The sequence below is a fragment of the Chiroxiphia lanceolata genome, chromosome 3 (genome assembly GCF_009829145.1).
Source record: "Chiroxiphia lanceolata isolate bChiLan1 chromosome 3, bChiLan1.pri, whole genome shotgun sequence".
Taxonomy (NCBI): Eukaryota; Metazoa; Chordata; class Aves; order Passeriformes; family Pipridae; genus Chiroxiphia; species Chiroxiphia lanceolata.
In genome coordinates this window covers 20591362-20617374 of record NC_045639.1, presented here as the reverse complement: position 1 = coordinate 20617374, position 26013 = coordinate 20591362, and the positions used below count along the sequence as shown (strand labels likewise).

Genomic DNA, 26013 nt, shown 5'->3' with positions numbered 1-26013 from the left:
ACGGCGCCTGCCTGTGTTCCCAATGATAACTTGGCAGGAGCAGGGGGAAGCGGCCGGGTTTTTCCTGGGCTCGTTACCGGGTACGTGCACGTTTCTTTCGCATGCGGTTTTTTTTTTTTATCGTTATTTTTTGGGTTTTTTTTTTTTTTAAGGCGCAGTAACGAAAAAGCCGGGACAGGAAATCCGGGGCGCGGCGGGGGCTGCCGCCCCGCGATGGTGGCGGCCGCTCGCCGGCGGGCGCGGGGGAGCGGCGGCGCGGGGCGCAGGCATGCGTTCATCTCCGTGTCTTTCATTTTACCTTCAGGGTGACATTCAGTGCCGGGCGAGCCTCGCCGGTCACCGCCAAGTCCCACCTGGAAAAAACACATAGAAAACCACGGGGGAAAAAAAAAAAAAAAAAAAAAAGAAACAGCCGAGAGGAAAAAAAAAAAAAAAGGCGACTGCCGAAAAGGGGGGGATGGGAAGGGAGGGCGGGGGTGCCAGCCCCCGCCGCGGCCGGGATGCGGGCGGCGGACGGGACACCTCGCCCAGGGGACGCGGGGACACACGCGCTGCCGGCCGCCAGCAGGCCATGTGCCGAGCGGCCGGCGGGGGCGGGGGGAACGGGCACAGCAACACACACACACAAAACCACCAGAATATTTAAAAAAAAAAAAAAAGAAAAAAAAAAAAAAGAAAAAAGAAAAGCACCCGGAATGCCAGAGGAGGCCGGGCGAGGAGCGAGGATGCCGCACCGCTGCTGCCGTGCAGGCCCGGCGCCGCGCCTCCCCCCCACTCCCCTGCAAAGCTTTGCAGGGGAAGGCGGGGGAGCCCCTGGCGCACAGCGCCCCGCGGCCCCGGGTGAGGGCCGGGGTGCCCCAGCGGCGCTGCGGGGCCGGGGCAGCCCGGGCAGTTCGGCAGCCGGCTGGCGCAATGGCGTCGCTGCCGAGGAGAGCCAAGGGCTGGCGCAGACCCTGGCAGGGTTCAGTGAGGGGCTCCTGAGCCGTCGCTGCCACCTCTGCTGCTGGGGCTGCCCAGCAGCTACTCCCGAAGGCAGGAGGGTTTGCGTTAAACCAGAGCGAGCTGGAGCCTGCGGCAGCCCCGGGGCCGGTGTGGCCACAGGGCTGGATGTCAGCGGTGTCCCCAGCCATGGCAGGGGCTGGCAGCCACACGCATCCCCTGCCCTGGATTCGTGCGCTTCTCAAAGCCAAATCCTGTAAGACTCCGTGAGCAGTACCCCTAAATTCCGAGGACCTTTTTACATGTGAGATTTAACTCGCGTGCAAAAGTATTTCCAGAACTAGGCCTCGCCTAAACTACCCATGGTAGCCTGGGTGTAAGTGCCTCTTCAACCAAAGACCAGTTGTTACCTGCACACTGTTAACATCCCAAACTGCTGCAACACCACACCACCCGCTCTGGGACCGCAGAGCGTTCCAGCAGAGCCCTGAGACAAGTTTCCCACTTATGTGTTGCTTTTCACACCACCTACTATAATAACAAGTTACAACATTGCCAATGCCCAGGTAACTAGCGCAGCGGAGTTTGTGAATGGGTGCATGTAGAAGGGCTGAAACTAAATTATTTTTTGCAACTGCCTCTGTTCAGCCTTAATATTAGCATTAATACTTTCATTTTCCTCATTTAAATACAATAAAAGGGAAAATTGCCTTCACTTAATATTGTTACTAATCAGGTTTTGCAATTCCAGTTTTTTTAGGGAGATAAAGTCAGGGAGAAGTTAGTGTACACCTTTTTTGTTACTGGGCTTTATGCTCTCAGCCACAGCATATTTTAAATGGTGAGATCCCTATTGCAGATGGAAAAAGAGTTGGGGAAAAAAGAAATCCTTTTTGGAGTATTGTACCCTTCAAACACCATTTTAAGGAGTCTGAAATTGAAAGCACCTTTTTTTTTTTGTTTAACCCAAGCTACTCAAGATGCTTTCTGGCTTGGCTAGAAAGACAAGTTTGTTTCACGTTTCTGTTTTGGAATTGGTTTAAACTGCTTTTAGGCTAAATTCTTGCCTGTCTTTACTGTCTCAGCAGAGTACAGAGTACATTACTGATACATGTTTTTGATAGACTTGAAAAGCAGTGTGTACAGCTTGATTGTTGTCTGTATTTCACCATTCATTTTTAAGTGAGGCTCTTCTGATTGATGTGGGGAATTTGTTTGAAAGGATGAAGGGTATGGCATAGCTACCCAACATGCTTCTTACAATTATGCCATACCTCAGCTAACAGAGAGATTTTTCGTTGTGATTGTTACACTTTTAAAAGCAAATTAGTTAATCAAATTGCTATTTTTGGAATGCACTTAAAGGAACATTAAAATGCATTAATTTCATTAAAATAAATGAGCAGATAGGTAGCAAAACAAGTATCAGTCAAATAAGCAAGTTCTCAACTGTGGAGCCAAATTCAGCCCTAGTGAAATCATCCGAGTTGTGCTTGTGTACAGCACATTTAATTTGGCTTCCGCAGTCACACAGCTGACACTTTATTTGGTTGTCAAAGGTGTGTATATTAAAAATGTGTGAGCCATGCTTCTTCTCGAATGTGATTAACCTCTGAAGTTAAATTCACCTGTTTTCCATTTAGCTCAGCTGTGCGGTCCTATAGCATATGCAGTTTCTGGTGTGCGTACACACCAGAGATGCAGAGAGGCATTCCCAGCCCCACTATTAGTCTAAGGGATGTGACTTGTATCTGAAGTGGGGTTGTGATGAGGTGGATTTCAGCTGAGGCTGTTCACAACCGGCTGTGTGTATATGCTCCAGTTAATAGGCTGTACTGAAGTCTCTGCTACCATCTTTCATTACTGTTGTTACTCATGCCAGTGAGAGTAAAGGAAAGGTTGGTGTGTCTGTAATCACACGTTCATTTGCTATGTAGATACATCCTCAGAGCCTCTCAGCCCAGGAAAATTATGTTGGAATAAGGTCGGATGTGAATGTAAAGCAAAACTATGTTCAGATAGTTTATTCACTCTGGAATGACCGAGTTGTTTCCTAGTTTCACTTAAGCCACCTTCAAAGTGGATTAAGGTAATTCAAGAAAGTGAATTCTTATGCTGGCATAAGATTTGTCTACATATGGGTTTAGTCGGAGGTAATTACTGCAGTGTACCTAATAAGTGTCTTGGAATAATTTGGTGTGTAGACAAATCCAAAGTCCCACAGGTGAAAACAACAGAATTTAGTCTTTCTGTAGAACATGAGGTTAATTTAGCCGAACATTTGACCTACTTCTTTCCTCGTGAAGCATATTTAATTCATTACAGATTTTTTTCTCAACTACAAAAACCCCACAACAGGTATGTATTTATGATCAGTGTCAAGATAGCAATGCCATGTGTACTCCACTAAAAATAAACAGTTTAACCAGTATATACTCTAAATACCTTTTCAACTGTCTTAAAGTGTAGAGGATTTGGTTAGAAATGCGAGGACATTAAAGTGGACAGTAGGTTCTTTACTGGAGAAAATATCAGCTTCTCCGTTGTAAATATTTTGAGTGGGTTGTTATAAACAAAAGGAAAACAAATCCCAAAGCTCTCCTCTGTTCTCTTAAACACCCATGATCCATTTGACTTCATTCCATGCATAGCAATAGCACCCATTCTAACTCAGCAATATTAATTCCTGAACAAGCAACCTTACAGACTCACACAGAAGGTTTTGCAGAACAACTGGGTCTTCAGGAGGCACCTTAAGAACAGAGGGCTAATTTATAGTTTGCTTACAGAGATCTGAATAAGGAAGAACCTACCTGAAACCCAGGCAGCTACTCTGCTCTAAATCAGGTGTACTGCTGGTATATAGGAAAGTTACTGAATTGATGATGAGTACATACAACCTTTTTTGTGACCTTGTGCCAAGCACAAATTTTGTCAAATGTCATTCAGTGTCATCCCGTGCCACAGACCTCCATGGAAGAGAGACAACTCTCTGACATGAATTCAAACTCCTAAACAACTGTTTGTTCAGTTGTTCTTTCGGCATTTTTTCCTTTTTGGTTTTTTTTTGGGGGGCGTGGGTGGGAAATGAAAAACCAAAAACTGTATGAGAAGGAAATTATGTAAGCTCAGCTGGTAAAACAGCAAATTTTTTTTGAAAGAAGCATAAATATAAAAGCCACATCCTATAAATTGCTGACCTTTAAACACTGACATGGAAAAAGCCATTAAAATCTATGAAGATAACAAAACCCAACTCCTACTTCATGTGAAAGACTGTAATGTGGCAAGGCAGAGTGTACCCAGAGGTCTTCCCTTACACTGATTAAGTAGACCCAGCACTCTGTGTAACAGACAATGATGCCAACATAGGATTCTCATTCCTAAGCTCAATTTATGATTACAAGCATGGCTTTGCTCTCCTGTGCTTGCCTTGGTTGAGGGTATAGAGAATAGACTACATATGCAACTCCATCATGCCAAACCTGCTTATTTAAGTAAGAAATGTTCTTGCAAGAAAATAAGCATCGACTAAAGAAGGTAGAATATGGATAAACAGAAAACAAAAAATCAAGTTCTTGAATTCTGTGGCGCTGGGTAACTTTGACCATGGTCCTGATATTAAGGCTCAAACTAAGCTCAGATTGAAGGCAATTAGAGTTTTAGACAATATATGAGCGTGCCTGATCTGAAATCCCTCTTGCATAAAAAATTAGATTAGATTAGTTTATGCTCTGCTTCCACTGAGAGATCTCTGAGTGTTGGAGCCACCTGCACTGGTGGGGTGTCCTGGCTCTCCCCCACTTCTGTCATTACAGGGGAATTACTCATCTAGTGAGGAAGGTGTCTAAGTCTCCGAGATGATGGCACAACACGCGCAAGAGGAAATCGCAGTGCACAGCCAATGCAATGAAATGAAGGATCCTCTATGGGAGTTGGTTAGTGGTGCCAATGTTTGATATTTGTCGTAACAACCACTGACTGTTTTGTTTTTTGTTCTAACAATGTGAATTATGCATTAAACATTAATACAAGTGAGTGTACTTTTCTTTTGATCTTCAAGCATAATCATTTCTAATGAGAGTTTATACATAAGCATTGAAACAAATCCCTGAGTCATGTGAATTTACATTGGTTTTACTCTGTGGGAAAGATCCCACATGAGTTACTCATGTCTGTAAAACATAACATACTTATAATTCAGAAGAAAAAAATGAGCTTGCATTTGGCTGTTGGAACATAAATATCTGCGTAGACATTTGGCTTGTACCCTAGGAGTAGTGCAACATTAAAAAGTTAATTTATCAGAGATCAGGATTTAGGGTGGGGCTCTTAACTAATATGAGATCCAAGTCTGCTCAGAATAAGCTCACCTCTTAGTCTACCGTCTGGCTTCCTACGAGAGTTGAGCCTAGTGTCAGAGGAATTTGAACTAACTCTAAGGGATCAGAATTTGGCTTGCTTGATACAGATAAAAGTTGCCAAACTGCCATCAGCAAGTTTCAATATTGCCTGTATGTATCAGACAAACAGTACAGTGCTTAGTGGCACTTTACCAGATGCCCTTGACAGCCATCCACGGTGCAAGGCCGACCCAGTCCTGACCAACTGTAGAACCTGCTTGGTCATATTTAATATCTGTACTTCTTCTTTCAACATCAGTCACAAACAGTGCATTCCGTGAAAACAAACACACTATGGATTGTGTAACTGCCGAGACAGTTATTTAAAATGCAAACAGAATTTAAACTCTTTCCCCTTTGACGCACTACACAAATATTACAATAACCAATGACTAAAAGTCTGCACTTCAGCAGCTGTGCTGTATGTGCGAGGTACATACGACACACTGGGGAAAGTACAGGTGCAAAACAGTACATGATGGGCCTGATCCCTGGGTATACAGGTACTCACAACAAGATTTGCAAAATGCCTCTTGCCTTTCCAAAACAGACCTCAGTGCCAAAGGCTGCAGAAGAAGAGTGGCTGTCAAGAAGGTATTATGTTTACTGGCAGATAGGCTCTATCTCTGATTAAGGTCACATCTCAGGAATTCTCAAAAGCCTGTTAATATATTTTATTCTTAATGTATAAGTGCTAAAGGAGTCCTGGAAGCCAGAGATCCAGGATGACCCCACATCATTCCATGTTCTCACAGGAGGCTACAGTCATGCTCTCTGCTGCTGCTTTTCTCTTGCCTGAATATCCTGAAATGCTGATGGTAGAGCTTCAAAAGGAAGAGCAGAAGAAGCCTATGCATAGAATAGTTTATATACTGGAAGAAGAGCAAACACGAAACCCTTCATCCCTGAACGCGAATTCTCCAACTGCTGTATTTCATATAAAGACAGATGTCCTGATACTGATGCAGTCGAGAAGAAAGGTTGAGATTGCAGAACTTCACCTGGCATGTTAAGTTTAACAATAAATTGGTCAATATTGGATTTTAAACAATTTCTTATTGAAGGACCTCAACTGCCTCAACTCCATCTAGGCCCTGCTTGAAGCACACTGATAATAACCCAGCTTGAGAAGTTCAGTGAGTGCTTTGACTTCTCAGAATGCATCAGTACATCCCTGGGCACACACATAAAGCTGCTCTTGCATATATGTGATAGATATAGGTAGAAAATGGTGTACAGAAGCATGTAGGGAGGCCTTTCTAAGCATCAGCTAGGGTGACAAAGCCTGTTGGACCATGGATTCCCAGGCTGTGTTCACAACCCTGGAATGCCTGCTGGAAACACTCCCCTGTAATTTAGCTCATTTGGTGTGCATTAAAGATGCTCATTTCTAGACCCCTAAGTGAAATGTGATACTGAACCCATCCATCCTCTTATACCAGCAGGCATATATCTAGCAGATGGCCAAGAGGTTGATGGAAAGGAGAGAACACCAATTTTAATCCAGTTGTTCATTATGGAAAATTATGAGAAAAGTGAAAGATCTCATTCCACAGGCCAAGATGTTTACTTATATTTAACTGTGTAGCCCCAGACAAAACTCTGAATTCCGTTACTATATGTGAATTAACGTTATGGGGTGGTGAAGTCTTATTTGGTAATTACCAGGTCAGAGCCACAGACTAGAAAACAGATATGCAGCCCAACTCACATGAAATCAGTGGAGTCATACCAGTTTATACTAGCTGAGAATCCAGTCTTCAATTTCTAATTAAAAAATTGAGAAATTGCAGTTTTCTGTGATATTTTGGTCATACTATACAGAAAAAGCAATGAAGTAACAAGTTATAGATATTTATATAGCCAACACAGAAGCAGAACCAATGTGAAATCTTTAGCAATGAAGTCCTACGACCATGTTATTACATATTTCAGCACTGGTGCCATGTGGATTACTGCTTAACTTTAGGGCAGCAAGGTAAGCTCATTTTCTTGCCTTTGTCTTTTCAGTCACCATTAGGGCTACAACCTTCCCATCCTTCCAGTACAACCCCCAGGGAGGGGGGTAGAAGTTACACAATAGGTGTTTTTCCGTGGGCGGATGTCTAAATATGAAGAGAAACAATTGAATTTTAATGACAATTTTGAGACGCTTGAAGTTAATTTCTGGTGGGCAGTGCAGAAATTAGTAGTTCTTGCTGCTGCCAGAAGCTGCATGCTCTCCTCCCTGATGTTAGCAGGATTACAGGTCCTCGGCTTTTGGCAGAAACAACTCCCAAAGTAGTTGGTCCTTTTCTCATGTCACAAAAAGCAGGGTGAGAGACCTGCTGCTGTCAGACCAAACTGAGTAGCAATGCAGAGCAAGCATGACAAAAAATAGGGTGTCTGCCCCAGATTTACACTACCAGTGATGCATTCTCATTGGGTATTTACAGCATAGTAGCATTGTCCACGGTAAGAAGGTAAATTTGTTAAGTGCTGCACAAAACATTTAATCAGAAAAAATTCCTGCATACAAAAGCCCTGCAAAAAAGATTGCGGAAGGAGTGTGGCAAACAATGGGATATCCTGGGGAAAAAAGTACACCAGTAATTGCAGCGAAGGCAGCCAGCTATGGAGGCTTTTCCTACATGCAGGGTAATGGTAATTCTGCCAAGGAGGCAAGTTGTTTATTTCCTTTTTAGCTATGACATTTCCTTTGCATTACTGAATCATGGTTTGCTAATAGTTTACAAACATCAAGTTTATAAAGCTTTAGAAACCTTGTCCTATCTTAGATAATATGTATCAATTTATCAAGAGCTCTATAAAAATATGTAATCCAATAGGTTTTGGGGTTGGGCTTGTTTGGGTTTGAGTTTTTTTAATAACTTCAGTAAAGAAGGGATAATTTTAGTCTTGTTTTTGTCTTCTTAGAAGATTCAGAAACTAATATAAATGATAGTCCCAAATCTGTATGTATCTACTTGTAGATGAGGAAATAGAAAATATAAGATGCTTCAAAATAGTGCCAGTCATTTAATCTGCTCTGTAGTTGTATGGCACTGTGTCAACCATTTTCACCAAAAGCAGGCGACCCACTGCAGAGCACTGTCTTTTCAATTTTGGGCTAGGCAATCATAGCCCCAAAGAGGTCATGAAAGGGATCAGCCTTCCCCATGTTACCCCTCTGGTCAGATGGCAGCTCCAACCAAAAAGAGAGAAGAAAAGAGGACAGCCGTAGGCACCTGGCACTGCCTTCTTGCACAGAAAAAAGCAGGCAGGGGAGGAGGGACCTGGTGTCCAGCCAGGTGTGGCAGGTCTTACAAGCCGGGCTGCCAAGCTGGAGCTCATCCTCTGAATGGGATTCTGCAGGGGAAGGCATGGAGAAGGTAAAATTGGGAAACTGCTTCCCTTGCAAACACTTCTGTGTCCCCATTTACCTTCTCCCACGAAATGGCTCAACATGCCTCTTATTTGGCTGAAAATTTTCAGCCTGGAATTGAAAATGTTGCTGTATGTGTCCACCAGCACACTACAAGGCATAGGTAAAACATCATTGCTTAACATGTTCTTGCAGTTCCCTTATACTGAAGCCAGTTCCCATTTTAGTTACAGGAAAATTTAAAGAAATGTCAGGAAGGTTCATTTTACTGACTGATACCAATTGATTTCTTCCTAACTAATACTATTTTTTATATACGCTACCCAGAGTTTAGTTGTGTCTATTGTTTCTTCTACTTATTTCAATAAGGGTAATTTTACTCAGAGAAAATTTTTGCACTGTACTACTGGACACTATGGTACAGGTTGTTGCAGTAAAGCAATTTCACAACTTTAGAGACTTCACCATAACATTTTGCTACTGAATTTTTTCTGAGAAGTAGAGGCACAAGCTCACAAATGCCCCATCCAAGTCCTTATAGAGCCATCCTGAGAGCCCAGTGATGTGCTTGTCAGGCTTGCACACAACATCTAGTCTCAGCCCCTGCTTCAAGCCCTTGGGAGATGGGTTTTCAGTTTAGACTACAGAAAAAGGAAAAGCATGACCACAATCAACAGTCAATCATTTGAAGAGCTGTTAATGTAAAAAACATATTCCTAACCTTACATATTACAGCCAGCTACACAGTAGGAGATGTGGTTTGGCCTGAACTGGTGATCCTACCATACATAAATGCAGTTATGTGGGATTTATGAAGGTGGGATGCCACAGTTTCAATAATTTCTTCATTCTACCAACGTTGCTTTGGACCCATAAAATTCCTGTTTTATGTGGCACTTCCTTCAAAGCAAATTTGTCCCCTTGAGTAAATTTTTCCTTGTCTGTAATGTGAGATATAGATAGATAGACAGATAGATACATATATGTATGCACACACATCTGTATGTGTCATAGATATCTATATTTAGATGTGTCATAGATATCTATATTTATCACACTTATTCCATTGAATAGGTGTTATTATAGATTTGGAAAAAAAACCAAACAACAAAAAACAACAACAACACCAAAAAAGTACAAATTTCTCTACTCAGTGTATAAGAGAAGTTGGTATCACCCAGTTTAGAAATATAAGCTGCATTTATATTTTTTTTTCCCATGAATACACCACCTACCCCAGAAGCACCTGATGTCAGTAGCAGGATACGTACCCATACAGCCTAAAAATATTTAACACTTTCTACAGATACAAATACATAATATGAAGAACTCCAAGTATCTTTGAACATGGAGGAGTCACAACACTGTATCCTACTAAAATGCATACTACTTCCAGTGGTTTTCACCTGAACAAGATGAATAGGGAGGAAGGGAAGGAGGGAGGGAAGCAAATTATTAAGAGAAAATTCAAGTTAGAAAAAGAAAAAGTATTTTCTTATTTAAAGTTCAGACATCTGCACTCTTTTAATTTCTTGTTTAAAGAGCTATATTTTACATTACAAATTTCAAGCGTATTTTAGATATCTTACTCTTTTCATGTGAATACAAAAATATGAATAATAAGGTAAAAAAATATATTAAACAGTGATATGATGTGTTCAGAAAGCATATGCATGGAATTGCCTAGTTCAGTTCTACTTAAATATTTTCCTAACTAGGAGAAAATGTGTAAGTTCCTCACCCGTTTCAGTTTAACATCATTAATGGATGTTAAACTTAGCAACAGTTCATTGGCAGATTCCCAAGACTAGCATCAATGTAAGGATTTGTATTTGATATGGGGAAAACTTTTTTAAAAAAAATTCATTGTTATCCTGTATTTGGATGAAGATTTGAAATAGTTAAACACACAATACCAAAGATGCTACTCATGGACATGCTAACTGTTTTGGGGGAAGGGGAGAGGGAGAAGGACAAATTTACTACTACATTATGAGAAATATAAAAATATTAAGTAAAGTCTTTGGAGAAATTAAGGAACCATAGCTTTCAACAAAGAAGATTATATTAGTTCTACGTATTTCTGCACAACAAAACCAAAACACTGGGTGGGATTTCTGAGCATTTCCACGACCCAAACAGTAAGAGGAAGCTATTCAAAGTCACGAGACTTTCAGTGTTGACTGCAACGGAAACAGAACGGGACTTTTGTCTTAATCAGTTACTTAGAATGAATTAATACTGATTTATCATCTTTTCCCCCCTCTGTGCTTAGAGCCAGAGCAGTACTGATGTACGTTCAAAAAACCCACAGATAGGCAATAACACACCATTCTTGCAAGTATTTTCAGGGAAGGAGGTTGCCTGTATTATGCCAGTGCTGTACTTTAGGGTCATGAGTCACTGAGAAAATACAGAGAAATTCTTATTTTTGTGCATTGAATAAGAAGTGTTTTGTTTCTGAATATAAATAGGGGGAAGTAATTTCTAAGTTACTACTCCATTTATTAAGAATGACAAAATTTGAAGCAGTTTAAATACTTAGATGGAAACACATAATTATTACTAGTTTTTGTTGCAAATGTATTTACATCCTAAGCATACTCCTATACCTGCAAGATAAAATGAGCTCCAGCTCTCTCCATACGTGACATAACAGTAATGGAAGAAAAAAGTAAATCTAAATGCTGTTTATTCAGCAACTGAATCTTATGTGACATGTACCACTATTTACTATAGTGAGTGGTAATTTTACACAAGTAGTAAGCACATAAGGCCCTTGTAACATTTGAATGCCTGAGACTGGATTATCCTGTAGGCTCTTTTAGTTTTTTTTAAGAATATACCGATAGAATTAAACATGGGCATTTAGAAGAAAAAACATTTTAATTTTGTTAAGACTGAGATAAACTAATAATAAAAAAAAAAGAAATACAATATTAAAGTTTTTAACTGTCCATTCTCAGTGTAACTCCTATAGTTATGTTCTCACCTTTCCTTTCTGGAAAGATCTAATTTTCTACAGGGATGTCAAAGAGACCACTGCTCTTCATTTTCTTAAAGGTAGTGAGCCAACATGTACTAAATGTAGTGTGGCATGCTGTTTGCCTTTCTTGTAAACTTAAGACTTTTCCATTTAAGAATAGTATAAATGAATCAGTATTCATTCACACCTATGCCTAGATGTATCTATTATAAAGCAGAGAGTGTTCATTTTTAATGTCCTCCTTATTATGATTTTATGCTATATTCCTCTGCACTGCCACTATTTGGAACTGTTCAAGGTATAATAATAAATGCAAGGGAAGTAAAACTGAAAGCAATGTATTTTTCCCCTCATTTGCTACAAGTATTTATTGACAAACAAAGGTGAAAAAATGCAGAGGTAAAAAGTCTTGTCTGATATGTCATTTAAACAACTTGGTGGTTTAGCAAACTACTGCAATTCAGAAGTGTTGTACCCTGCTCAAAAAGCCGAAGTGACAAAATCCCAAACAATCTTTATATGTTTAGGTTTGCAATCTGCAATATTTAGTAATTTATATTTGATGTCAGAATTTCCAAGGGAAGTAGTCGGAGGTTGTCTGTTTTGGGGTTTTTTAATATATATATATAAATATAAATATATAAAAATAAATATATATAAATTTCTCATCTATTTAAAGGAAATCTACATACATCAGCAAAAAGCATGAGCAAAGAGAGAACACTAACTAACCTGTGAAAAAATGAAACCGCCCTTTCTTCAGTGAATGCTTTTGAATTGGAAAATAATTTTTCTCATGCTGCAGAAACCCTCTATTTAAACAAGTACCCACTAACATCACTTCTCCCTCTGATCATCCTTATTACTGAGACAGAAACAGCCGTTGTTGATCACACAGAGCATTCTGTAAGATCAACTTTTCCAATTAAACTTATATTCTTCTCGGTTGTCTGCCTTTATTTAGTTTGGAACACAATTACAGCTGTACCTTGGTTAACTTCTGGTGGTAAGGCATTTGCAGAAGCTGTTACTCTCAGTAACATTAGCTGTTACTGATTACAGTATTGCTTAAGGCAGATTCCTTGTTGTAAATGGCATTGAACATTTTTACCTGGATATTGCAACACCACATTATGAGCATTGGGATATAAAAAGAATAGTAAGTAATTCTGCTGGCCTCTGGATTTAAGCAATAAGCTAGTAGACTTGTGTGTGGAGACAGAGCTAGCAAATCAAAATATCACCATAGTATCCAATACAATGTTTGTATCTTTCTCTAATTTGCTAGTGACCAATCATTACAGTCAAATGTGAACCACGGTCCTAAATAATAAAGGTCAAATTTTTCATGGACAGCTTCTGTGTTTGAGTTGCTACCTTGAAATACCTAAAGCTGGATTTTACAGCAAGGTTCCCAGACATTTCACTGGGATCGTATCACATCAACATCAGGAAAAAACAAAGCCAGAAGAACAGGCCCCACATCATCTCAAACCAAATCCCATTTCACTTGAAAAATGGATCCTGGGGTTTAACATCTGCCAGAAGGATGGTCTGGTCCTTATTAGTATATTCACATTAAAAAAAAAATACCAGTCTGGAACATTTATTGAGTCAACCTCAGTCTCATCTGATCTCATTTCTCAACTTTGTTAGATATCAGATAAAAATATATACAAATTCTGGAAACTTACATCATCATAATAAATAATGTTAGCCTTTCTATATAATACAAAATTACTGCAAATATAATTTGTTAAAAAATAATTTTATAGGATCTCTACATATATAAAAATAGTAAATATTTATGGATATTCTCGTGATTACGAGAATTACAGTCATGCAGCTTTTCAACAAAAGCCAGCATGCTATGTTCATCCAGTCTATCCTCGGTTATAAAGGTGAGAGTGTAGGAGCACTGTTAGGAAAGTCTGCTGGAGTTCAGGACTTTCACCTGGCTCCATCCGTGACATGCTGGGACCTACTCCAATTCACCATAGCAAAACTTCCTTTTACGTCAGCTTTCCTAATACCTAACTCATCCAAATAAAGTGTTTTCCTACTATCATATACTGGGGGAGAAGGAAGATTCGTGGGATAACTGATTTGAGAAGTTATTTGGGATTTCTTAATGCAAGGTAAAATAAGCTTGTAGTTCTCTAACATGCAATTATGAGTAATAAAGAGAGGATAAGGCTACATCGTATTGTACCAAATGAAGATGTTTTCCTTTTCAAAGGAAGTTTTGGGATTATTGTCAATACCAAACCATGCTGTGATCTCCCATTAATCACACTAAAGCTGTCTCTTAAGCTGCAATGTTGCTCTCTGAAGATATTCCATCTGCTTTGAAATTAAGCACCAACTTGTTTAACTCCTGACAACACTTTACCATAACCCTGTCAAGCAAGCACAAAAATCAGTGAGAAGAAAATGATGGAGCCAAATCCATTCTGGAGTTGTACATCTCAAACACGTACTCTAAAATCTAACATTCAGAAATTCTTCATCCCTGCGACCTACCGCCTCAACTCATTATGATACGTTCACCGATTATTTTTATTTTCTTCCCTTTCCAATCAGAAAGGACAGAAAAGACATTTGCCCCCCCAGAACGCTTTTAAATGGCGAAAGGGGGTGACCGGTCCCCCAGGACTGTGGTGTGGCCGGGGGAGCCCCATCTCCCCCTTCCTCCTCAGCATCACTACAAGCGCGACCCGTCTCCAGCACCACGCACCGACCCCTTGGGCAAGCCAGATAAAGCGACAGGATTTAAGGAATGGCTCGTAGCCTTACGAAGGGACCCCCATCCTCTTTCCCTACTCCTGCATCCACTTATTGTAATTCCCCAGCTTTCGGTAACTTTTCTCCCCGTCGGCAACACCCCTGGAAACTTCGAGAGGGAGAACAAAGGGGCAAAGAACAAAGAGCCGGGCAGGGGAAGGGAGGGGAGGGAATCGGGGAGCCCCCCTCCTTTCGGGTCAGCCCGGAGACCCTCCCCTCCCGCCGCCGCCCCAGGGTCAGCCCTGCCCGCCCCACGGAGGCCCCGGCGGCAGCGGCCCCGGCGGCGGCTCAGTGGGGGAAGCCCCGGGGTGGCTGTGGACGCTCCACCCGGCCCGTGAGCCTCACACAAACCCTACGAGGGCTTGCTCGGGGTCTGGTTTGTGCCCGACCGAGAAGCGCCCGCTCCTGTCGTGCCCTCACCGACGAAATAAGCGGGTGGGAGGCTGCCCCGCTCCCCCCGCACACCGCAGTCCCTTCCCACCTGTCCAGCCCTGCCCCAGCGAGGGCCCGCACCGGGCGCCCCGAGCATCCCCGGCAGCATCCTCCGCGGAGAGTCGGGGGGGATTCGCTCCCCGGGAGTGCAACACGTGCCCGGCCCCACAGTCGCGGTCCCAAAGCCGCGGCCGCTCCGCGGGGCGGGTTGTGGGGCTTCTGTGGACCACCAGAAACCAGCAAGAAACCGAGGCGAAGAAGCCGTCCCGTTTCGCTGCGGGGATCCCGTTTCCTTCCTAGCAACTTTTAACTTTACTTAAGTATCACTAAGCACCCTTTTTTGATGGTCTGCTTCCCTCACACCCCCTCTTACCGAGTGCGACCCTTTAGCAAGCCTCCTGCTTCCTCCATTATCAGTTAAATAACCTTGAAGAGCTGCAGGTACCCTCGTTACCTGTTGCTATGAGGCCCCTGCCCTCTTATCGGGGCATAGTAGTAGTTAATTCTGTTTCAATACTGTGATCACACTGTGTTGGCTGTGGGAGGTGTAAACCCCGTGTGGCTCCGGGCAGGGAGGGGGAAGGTTTGGGCAGGACAGTCGTGCCCAGCGTCGCTGCCCGACCTCAGAGCGAAGCCAGGGGGGCAGGGAAAGCCAAACGCAGGGAAGAGAAGCAACCCTGTCATTAGGGACCACACGCACTAAGTGCCATCCTGCAATACTTCTTAGCGAAGGGCAGGGAATTATCATTATTATTCTCGGGCAGGCATTTCCAATTTGGAGTTAATTGACGCGGTTCTTCCTTTGAGTAATAACCAAAGGGAATCCGAGCTTTACCCGAGAAACTTTCAGAGGTTTTCCTTTTTTTTTTTTTTTTAACCTTTCTCTTTTTTTAATTTAAACTAGAAGTGAGCTAACAGAACCTCGCTTTCCTGAAGGTGAAACTACTCTAGTCCTTAGTCGGGAGCGGAAACGAGCCGCGAGATCAGTACCGAGGTGCGATTCAGGTGCTCGCGGGACGCGGTCCGGGAGAGGTTCCGAGTTCAAAGCGGGCTGGCCTGAGCCGGCCCCGCCGCTCCTAAACCCCGTGGGGGAAGAGCCCCCTCGTCCCCCAAGACCCTGCAGTGAGCATCCCTCATTAGAGAAATCAGAGAACGGTGGAGAATGGCTTAAACAGTTTAAAAACTTTAGGTTGGAGATTGAGGAGCGTGAGGCAGAGCTGAAACACGGGTTTGCGTGAAATGCTGCCCTGGGAACGGGAGGAAAACTTGAGCGCAGCCTGTGCCCTTAGTTAACTAAAGCCAATTACCTGTCTCCATATAAAAGGTTTCGCGTATGGTTACAGCTGAGGAAATACGAGAAGCTGATGAGTCTGTTTTGGTTATGATTTAATCAAATAAATTAAAGGAGAAGGGTAAGGATACGCCCAATTTGGAACTTCAAAAAAAAAAAAAAAAAGGGCATGAGTTTTGACGGACGCTCTCTGTCCGAAGCCTTTCCTATTGTAACAGAGCAAAGTGAGGCTCTTGGAGTCCACTCATCTCATTACTGCTGGGCATTTAGGGTTTCTCTTTTCCTCCCAATGGAGTAACCTTTCATAAACGATTGCAATTTCGAGGGGGAAAGGTGAGTAGGTGCCAAACCAAGCTGGGGGTGGGGCAGAATTTTGCTTTTCAAGCAATTTAGCAGACAGTAATTCTGCTTACAGCAGAGAGGTAGGTGGATACTTGAAAACATCTTCCACCGGAGTGTCCTACTTTGGCAATTCTAATTAAAACAAGGTTTAAAAGATGCAAAGAAAGAGCAAGCCTCTTGCTTTTTTTCTAATGGGCGTGGGGGATACCGTCAGGCACAAAGAGTGCTTCCAGCTTGTTCTAACGTGCACCTTTGTTTAAAAGAAAAGAAAAAATAATCAAGCTCGTCCTCTGATTTCAGCTAATGTATTTTTAACTGGATTTCTTTCCTTTGCTTTGTGTGATCTGATACTTACCGTGTAGCCCTGGCCCACTTTCAGCCCTGCGGGTGCCCTGCATTGTGTGTGTATCTGAAAGAAAAGGGAAAAGCCTTCCATCTCACACCCTTTTGCCCTGTACCTGTGCTTGGGAATTGAATCGTGTTCAAGCTACTGGTCAGTGAAACCCGGATTGTATTCCCCTTCTCTCCGCCTAACCCTAGAGAAGCTGCGACTTTATAGGTCCAGCAAGGCTAGTGTGGCTGTGATCGTCCAGCACCTCGGATCAATAAAGCAGCCAGTTTTTTTGACGCTTCTTTTCCACGGCAGCTTATTGAAAAGGAGCCTTTACCGCCACCTATAAATAGCGCTGCATCCAAGTCACTTTTTTTCCCCTCTTCTTTTTTTTTTTTTTTTTCCTTCCCCTCTCTACGTAAAGTAGCAAAGTTCTAACCAAGATACCGCAAGTTCTCCTGGCTGTTCAGCGAGGGCTCGCCCCGGAGGGGCTGCACTGGGGGTCCCGGCACCAAAGGCTGGGCTGCTGCCTCCAAAGTGGGGGGGGGGGGGGGGGCTCCGGCGGAGCCAGCCCCAGCCCCACACCGGCTGCCTTTGAACTTTGTTCACAGGCATTGGAGAGAGAGGAGCGAATACCGATACTCACCGTGCTCTTTGGCTTTCCAGGTGTAACTCCGTCTCTCCCTCTGCTTTGTGTATAAATGAGCAGAGGTTACATCCCAGGCACGCGGTGTAATTGCCCTGGATAACCCCGACCCTGCTAGTTTAATGCTAGGCTAACCTGAGAGTGTGTGATTGGAGCTCGACTGTTGGCTTAGAAAAGCGCCTCTCCACGCTGTAAACTAATTCGCGTTCTCTGTTCACACCCCAACCCCTTTCCACGCGGAGTCTTCCAGCCCTGCATTCCTGCACAAACCAGGACACCTACCTTTCCGAGAGCCACGTTCCCTAGCAAAGATTTCATTTTCCCCCTCTCTCGAATCAACTGCAATTTCCTTACCCACGTGTCATGCCCTGTCTGCTGCGTGGGGCTTGATTTCACGCACTGTGCCACGCCGAGGGCTGGGATTGCCTGCCTGGAAACCACCGAGACCTCGCGAAGGGGAAGGAAGGAGCAGAGGCGGGGGGGGGGGGACACGCTGCCTATCGCTTTCCTTGCACCTCGCTGCCACCTCGCTGCCACCTCGCCGGGGAGGGGCGGCGGGGGCGAAGGGCCGGGGCGCTCCCACTCTCCCCAAAATCGCACGCTCAGCCCGCAGGACCGGGCTGCTCTCCGGGCGCTTTCTACCTGCCTTGCACGGCGGGCTGGGAGCTGACGGACAGTCATTGCTGTACGCGGAGCGATCAAACCCCCTTCTCCCCGCGCTCTCTCTCTTTATTTATTTATCTGTTTATTTATATATTTGTAATTCCCTTTCAATTCCCCCAAATGAGGTTTGATAAATACGTTGTCTGCCCTGATACCAGTGTAGTAATTGTCAGAGGGGCTGAGCGCTCCAGGAAAAGAAAAGCGGAGGAAGAGGGAGGGATACAACCTCCGTTATCTCGCTGTTACTAATTCCCAGCCGGCTCGGACTCGGGGGACAAGGCGATCGCTTAACAAACCCTCCTCCTCTCCTTTCACCACTCCTTCCTTCCTTCCTCTTCTTCGGCACATTTTCTCCCCCGCGCTCGCCTACGTTTCATTCCTCCTCTTCGTGAGGAATAAACCGTGCGAACTCAAAGTAAAGAGAGAAAAAAATAAAAAAAAAAAGGAAAGGTGGGTGGGAGGGATACAGGAGGTGAATAAAAAAATAAGGAAGGGGAGGGAGGAAGAAAAGGACGGAAAGTGTCTGTGCCTGATCGCTGACCATCTGTGCAAAAGGTGATCATTGTTAGGTACTCACATGGCTGGTGGCAGAGCAGCTCTTAGCAATTAATAAGTCTCTCAGCTTGAGCTCTTCTTTCCCCTTTTGGATGGCAGCGCTCTCTGCGTGGCTCGCCCTCACTCGCGCACACACACACAAACCCGATCAGATGCTTCAGGACCGGCCACTTTGCGAAGGGAACAACACGGGAGGGTTTGTATTACTCCAGGTTCGTGTGTGTAGCCTATAAATAGCGAACTTTTTGATGGAATCAGCTAACAAATGAGAGGAGAAGGCGTAATTTTGCGCAGGGAGCCCCCCTTTCTCTTTGCAAGATTAAAACCCCCCAGGCAGCAGACAGAGCTAAAGTTGTGGGTGTGTAGAAAGGAATTTCACTTTATTGTGCTCGCGCGCGAGATTTTTGTTTGTTTGTTTATTTCGGGGATTGTTTTTGTTCCTCCCACTACCACGACACCCCCCCCCCCCCTCCCGCCAACCTATGCGTTACATCCTCCTCCCTGCCTTCCCAGCTAGGGGCAGGAACTGACCCGGATTAGCACCGACTTTAACTCCAAGTTGGAAACACACGGTGCGTTTTCGACTTTTTTTTTTTTCTTTTTTTTTTTTTTTTTTTTTTTGTAGTGGTGTCTGTTGTTTTGTTTTGGTTGTTTTGTTCTTTTCTTTTTTTGGTGGGGGGGAGATGTCCACGCGATACCGTGTGGAAGTGCAAAAGGCGGTCAGGCAGGCTCCCCTGAACGTGCCGTCACTTTGAAAGCAAGTGAGGAACAGAAAGAAAACAGGTCGGAATTATTGGGGGGGGGCGAGGGGGGGAAAGGTGAGAGGGCGGTACTTTGGTAGGGACAAAGTGTTTGCCTAGGGCTTTGGGTCAGTCACGGAGCGATTGACCCACCCGAGAGAAAGCCCCACGAAACACGTGGCTGTGGGGTTTCCGCGGTGCAGGCCCCCCCCACAGCCCTCTCCACCTGGCGCAGCGGAGCCCCCGCACACCTGGGCACGCGTGGGAGCCCAGAGAGCCTCATCCTTGAGGATGCCCAGTGCCCCGGCCCTTCGCGGATGGGCAGCGCCGGCGGGGCCGGTCCGACGGCTCAGGGGGGAGCCCCCTGCTCCAGCGCCCACCTTGGCCTTCTTGGGCAGCATACAGGCTCCTCGGGGCCTGTTTCCCCCGCCGCCTCCCTCCCCATCTTTTGTCGGTGGGCTGAGCGGTACCGGCACGTTCGGCATCACCCGGTAACGACAGTCCCCTGTCCCCGGAGGACATTGATTTGCGGGAAGCTTAAGGCCGGGCCCTGTCAGCAGAGGGGCTGCCGCTGATAAGGATCCCACCGCGGCAGCTATGAAGAGGTTTTCTCCCCTGACAGGTGCCTGACAGGGCTGGCCGGGAAGAACTGCTGACCTGTCTAAAGAAATATATGTGCGTCTCCTGGAATGGCAGGACAGATGGTGCCCGTTCGCGCCGCGGCGACTTCTCTCGATGGCACACCGAGCGCAGCTGATGAGTGGTTTGTTTTTATGGCAGGGAGATAGCGATGCCCTCGGACATCCCATGGCACTGGCTTGATGGGAAATGTCCGCTCCTGTACGGGCGCGAGTGCCGCCAAGACGTGCACCGGGAGGGCAGGGGGGCAGCGACACCGCTCCCGCCTGCTCCTGCACCGTCCACGCGGACGTGACCTGCCGCAGAAACGCCGAGGAAAGGGGCTTTCGGCACGAGTGCCAGAGCCGCGCCCCCAGTTCCCTCCAAACTGGTTTTAAAGGTCGCTCCCCGCTCGTCCCCACTCTCCTACGGGGGTACGGCCTCCGCTGAGCCCCCCGAAAGGCCGAGCAGGGCCCGCGCTGCCTTTGTGCCGCCCGCGGGGACGCGCAGGAGCCCGTGTCGGGCAGCGCCCGGGGGTGCAGGCAGGGGCCCCCCGAGCCCCCTCGTACGGCGCCGCTCTCCTTCCCGCGGCCCTGCTGGGGCAGTGCCCGGGCGCGGATACGCCGCCGCCCCCGCACGGGCAGCCCCGGCACCCCCGGCCTCGGTGGCGGCTCCTGCTGCCGGAGCGGCCACCTCGGCAGCCCCCGGCAGCCCCCGGCAGCCTCTCGCCTCCCCGCGCCGCGCTCCCGCAGCCCCCCGAGTGACGCTCAGCCCGGCGCGCTGGTCCATCCGCGCACATTTCCAATCTCATGGCTCATAAACTATTAGCGAAGGGATTTCATTATTCACCTTCCGTATCTTACAAAGGAGAAAGAGGAAAAAAAAAAAAAAAACCAACCACGCGCTCTTGGTAACAGTAAGACCGGGCTGGGTTTAAATCCCAGCGCCTGCCCGGGCTCTGGGATCGGCTCAGGGCTGGCGGCTGTGGGGGCTCCGCCGGTTCCTCCGCTCGGCGCTGGGCTCCGGCAGAGGCTGCTTGTCCCGGAGGGACTGCGGAGGTCAACCTCGGCCGGGGGCAAGGAAAGGCAAAGCAAAGCAAAGCCAAGCCCAGCCAGCCAAGCCAAGCCAAGCCAAGCCAAGCCAAGCCGTGAACTACGTTTTACTATCCGCAGAGAAAATACTACGGAGGAAAGAATAAAATCTTAGGGATGAAAGGGGGATGGGGGCAGTCTGCATATTTTCCTTATTTTTTTTCTTCCTTTTTAATTTTTTTCTTAATTTTTTTTTTAATCTGCAATACATAACATTAGGAGATATTTAGCTCTCCATCAGAATCTGATAGATCCCACTCCGGGGCGTGGACCACAAGCTCCCCGGTGCGATGCCGCGGGGGGACAGGTTACCGCGGACCGAGGGCCGGAGCCCGGGGATGGCGCGGCGGTGCGCGGAGGGGACCGGCCGGGCAGGGGCTTCAGCGGCAGCGACCCAAGGCCTGCGGAGGGCCGGTGTCAGAGTAAGCTGCAGGCAGGGCAGGCAGGGCAGGCGGGCAGGCAGGGGCAGACTCGCGCCTCAACTGGGCGCCTATAGAAACATAGGACCCGATTCAGGGAAAGTTATTGACAGCCTGGATGAGAGAAACAGAAATGTTAATACAGATAACTTTGTTCCTTTCTTTTTTTTCCTTCCTTTTATTATTTTCTTTTTGATCCTTTAGGAAATGGACTACGAAAAAGTTTAGACCATGAGGTAATTATAAAAACCAATATAGCGATTTTGAAAGAGAGACTCACTTCGCAATTTTACACCGAGGAGCAAAATATTCTGGCGAAGTCTGGGGTCATCACCGACAATGGAGCAGTGTTCCCTCCCTGTTTAATATACATGGTGTGGGAAATGGACGGAAAATATAGCTAGCACCTGTAGTGCCAAAGGAAAAAAAAAAATCAAATTACTACATCATATTTTGGGGCTATTTTGCAGGACATCCTTCAAAAATAGACTCATATTTAATTATATCTCTAATGATTTTCGCTGTGAGACTGCTAGTTAATAGTAAGGAGGAAATGGGTTTTCTACCGAGTTTTTGCATTTTGATATCTTAAAAAAAAAAAAATTCTTATGTGTTAATAGCGCACCTGGGACTGCAAGCTACCGAACTGGGCCAACTTTTAATTAACATGCTGACCTGCCGAAGCAGCAAAACTCCCTTAAAAAAGAAGAAGAAGAAAAAAAAACAACCAAAAATTTATATCTATACATACACTGCCGTATCGGCATGACCCCGGAAAACTCAGGGCTCTCCTCCCCCTTTTTTGAGGTCAAGGATGCGATCTTCGAAAGGGACGAGGAGATGTGCAAGTTAAGCAGCCGCCCGCCTTCCCTCCCAGGGGCCGCCGCCGCCCGCGCAGCCCCTGCTCAAGTTGCGCGGACGGAGGCGGCTCCGAGAGGGGGAAGACGGGCAAAGAGGGGGGGAGTATGACCGGTGTTCCCGAGCAGCGTGTGCGAGGAAAAGGCCGTGGCAGAAAGGGGGAAGGTCTGGGCTCTTTGGGAGGTGCGGTACAAACACCAGCGCGGGGTGACTACAAGCTCACGCGTGGGTGCTACAAGCTCCAGAGCCTGTTCGGCGGCTCCCCCGTGCGAATCACAAAGAGAGGTCAGCAACCTGAAAGATTAACTTATTTTCTCTATGCTTTTGCCTCGTCAACGCTTGTTTTCCTTCCCTTAATTTTATCTTTAAAATTAATTTGATTTTTTTTATTCCCATACATACTTCAGGCAGGCTAGATGCCTGACTTGCCTCCCACCCCACCCCAAACTGGCACCGGAGTACGTTAGTGCGGAGTTACACTTTAACTTCTCTGCAGGTAATAATTAAAGAGCTTCTTTCTAAATCTCTTTCCCCCACCGAAGCTCTCTTTCGCAATAGATTATATTGATCACACACAGGGGCACAACTCTCCTCGGAGCCGCCGTCTGTGAGCTGCTCTCAATTCGGTGTACTTTGCGCAACTTCTCCCAGATCTCCTAACTTTTTCTCAAGCCGAAAGGTTTCTTTAGGGACGCATTTGTATAAACACTTCCAAATCCCCCCAAGAGAAAGCTCCACATGCAAAAGGGGACTGACAGTCATTCAGATGCACACCAGCAGGCTTTGGTCATACATTTGAATTTTGTCCCTTAGCGGCATTGTGGGTGAGTTTAAAAAGAAGAGATATAGAGGGAACAAAGTCATCTGGCATTAGTAAGGGAGTATCTTTTTTGACTGGGAAGAACTCCAACTTCTTCTAGTGGTGACACTTTCCAAAGAAAACCTTCAGCCTTGTCCTAACAACCATACTGAAAGTTTTAGGGGCTCTGAGTTACTTTAGATCATAAATTAATCTGCCAGAGAAGTGCGGCACACACCTGATATCAAGGAAGGGTCAAGAGCTGGCCAGTTCCAGCTGGTCCTGCATTTGATTTACTTCAGGCTGTTAAGATGTATGCTGTAGTGTTTTGATAAGAAAAAAGGAGTCAGCAGTTTGATTTGGCAATTCTTTCCTTTTTTCTTTTTTTTTTTTTTTTTTCTCCTCTGAAGAGAGCCGCAGTTTAAGCTAAGGAATTTGTTGTAGCTGTTGGGGTGATTTTTAGCAGAGGTTGTCGGTTTGCATGGGGCTATCTTATTGCTTACTGTTAACTACGTTTCTTACTTTCCCAGGTGAGCCAGACAGTGGCATGAACTTTTAAGTAGCTTGTCTACCTCAGGCCTCCAACACCTCTGAACTGTGCCTTTCCTGGGACTCAACCAGAGAACTTGGAGCAACAGCAAAGGCAGTGGCCATCACCCAATGGGTCACATCAGCAACCTAATCTGTCTCAGTGGAGCTCTACCACAGCTTTCCCCTCACGCCTCTCTTTTCCACAAGGCGTTGCCCATGAGTTCCGTCAGGTGCCTCAGAAATATTTGAATTTAGTTTTATTTTACTGAACAGATTCACAAGCTGAATGTGGGAGGCTGGTTGTTCTTGGCTGAATTAAACTATTATTTGAAGATATCTCCTGCACCCGCTGTGCTCTCTTTTATAGCCCCCCCCCAAACTTTAGATCACAGAGAGTTAAATCACAGTAATTACACAAGGGATGCTATCTCTGACGTGTGTGTCTGTGCAGCGTAAAGAATACCTGCAATACTCCAGACCAGAGGAGCATTGCACAAATAACAGCCCTCAGAGGTGGCAGCAACGGGTGCGTAAATGGGGAACTAAGGAGCAGATCAGGATTTTTTGTATTCCATCCCTGTTTTTTACCCTTTCCTCTTGTTTTAGTTTCTCTGCCTCTAAAATAGGGAAGTAAGAGTCACTGACCCTATTGCCTTTCCATGAGGCAATTGGTGTTTGAGAAAAATCAGAAATCCTCAGAGGATGTAATCTGTGATAATATATATTCTAAGGTGGACGTGCTGCCATTCCCTGTATTGGGGTTGGCAAACATTTCTCAGCAGAGATCGTATTTTCTGTTGCATGTAGCTTTGGAAAAAACATCATCACTTAGGCTGAAAACTGATATGCTGACTGTCTGTACCGCGCAGATTATTTTGAAAATACCTGCCAAAACAATTTGTCCATTTCCAAGAACAAGGTTATGGAAAAATAAACAGTTTTGCTCGTACTAAAATGGAAACTTTTTTCCTTTGAAATGCTCTGCTGCCCTCAGGCTTTGAAGCACAGTCTCAAAATGTGACCTTTTTTATTCAAAATATACCTTTCCCTCTCTGTCTGAAAATGTATCCAAACGCGGTTAACTTATAAATATTAGAAATTGTGTCACAAACAGATGTCCAGTAATGATTTATTTTAGTAGGGAAAAGGAATTGCTACAGATTGGCCCTCTCTGCAAACAGAAGCTTTAGGATACAGTGGTGAGGCTAGATTTCCACTTTAATCCCCACCTCCAAATTTTCCCCATGAGCCTGAGCTTTGGCGTAGAATCTGAGAGGTAGGAATCCTATCTTTTCTAAGCTCCAAACGATTTGAAGGTTGTGTCAAGAAGAAAGGTCTCTGCATGAATACAACACAGAGAAAAAAACCCATCCAGCCTGTGACAGAGCAGGCAATAGAAGCAGCCAAGCAGTCTGGAGAGAAAAACTGGGACTAGTGTTTGGAGGCAGGAGCCTGAGACTGATTAGGTAAGGAGACACAGAGGTTGTGCAGAGAGAGCAGAGAGAAACTGCTTGGTTGAGGAACCTGGAGGGGAGATGGGAGGGCAAGGCTAGCAAAACTGACTAATGTTGTCAGCCAAGAGCAAGGATGCTTAATTGCAGGATGTCCAGAGTAGCTGGCCTGAATTTAATTTGGAACATGGTAGAAATTCTGAAAGTCAAATTCTTTCTCCCCCCCCCCCCCCCCCCATTTTCAGTTGATGCAGTACAGCTACATAATTAATGTTTTTCATTTGGAATGGAGTCTGCTTTCTAATGCTAAAAAAGAACTAAATGATCTTTAAGAAACTTATTTCCTAGCTGATTCAAAACATATTTTGATTTTTTTGTGTGTGTGTCACCACCAAACTAAGGAAATGTGTTACGTATTCAACACTAGCCACAACATCAGGGATATTATGGAGATGACTAACCTGAGGGTTTCAGAGCACCTCAATTCAGCCTCCATACCTTATGATACATGACCGCATAGACTAAATTCTACACATTTCCTGAAGCAGAAACTAAACCCTGCAAGGTACCCTTCCTCTGGGAACAGATCAGTACTTTATAGATTTTATTCACTAGATTCCTGTCTAATTTGTGGCAGAACTGGGTATGGATCATATAGAAGGTGGAGAATTACAAGGGGAGAAAACAGGGCTTTGTGGCAAAGCAGTAGCTGAATTTTACCTGCTGAGTTTGCTTCCATTCCCCTGTCACCTCAAAGCTTCTGCAATGTG

The 26013-nt window shown here is 45.2% G+C and overlaps 1 protein-coding gene across 2 annotated transcripts in view; it reads right to left on the bottom strand.

Annotated features, from left to right (window-relative positions):
• The window catches only part of ESRRG (estrogen related receptor gamma), a 398405-nt gene extending 379255 nt beyond the window's left edge, over positions 1–19150 (bottom strand). The window contains exon 1 of one of the 2 annotated variants that reach the window (XM_032681996.1): positions 18759–19150. The gene's annotated coding sequence lies outside the window, so the exon portion shown is untranslated. Of the gene's footprint in view, positions 1–17518; positions 17536–18758 lie in introns of those variants that run through there. The other variant, XM_032682006.1, reaches the window with a different exon arrangement.
• Positions 19151–26013: the final 6863 nt, after the last annotated feature.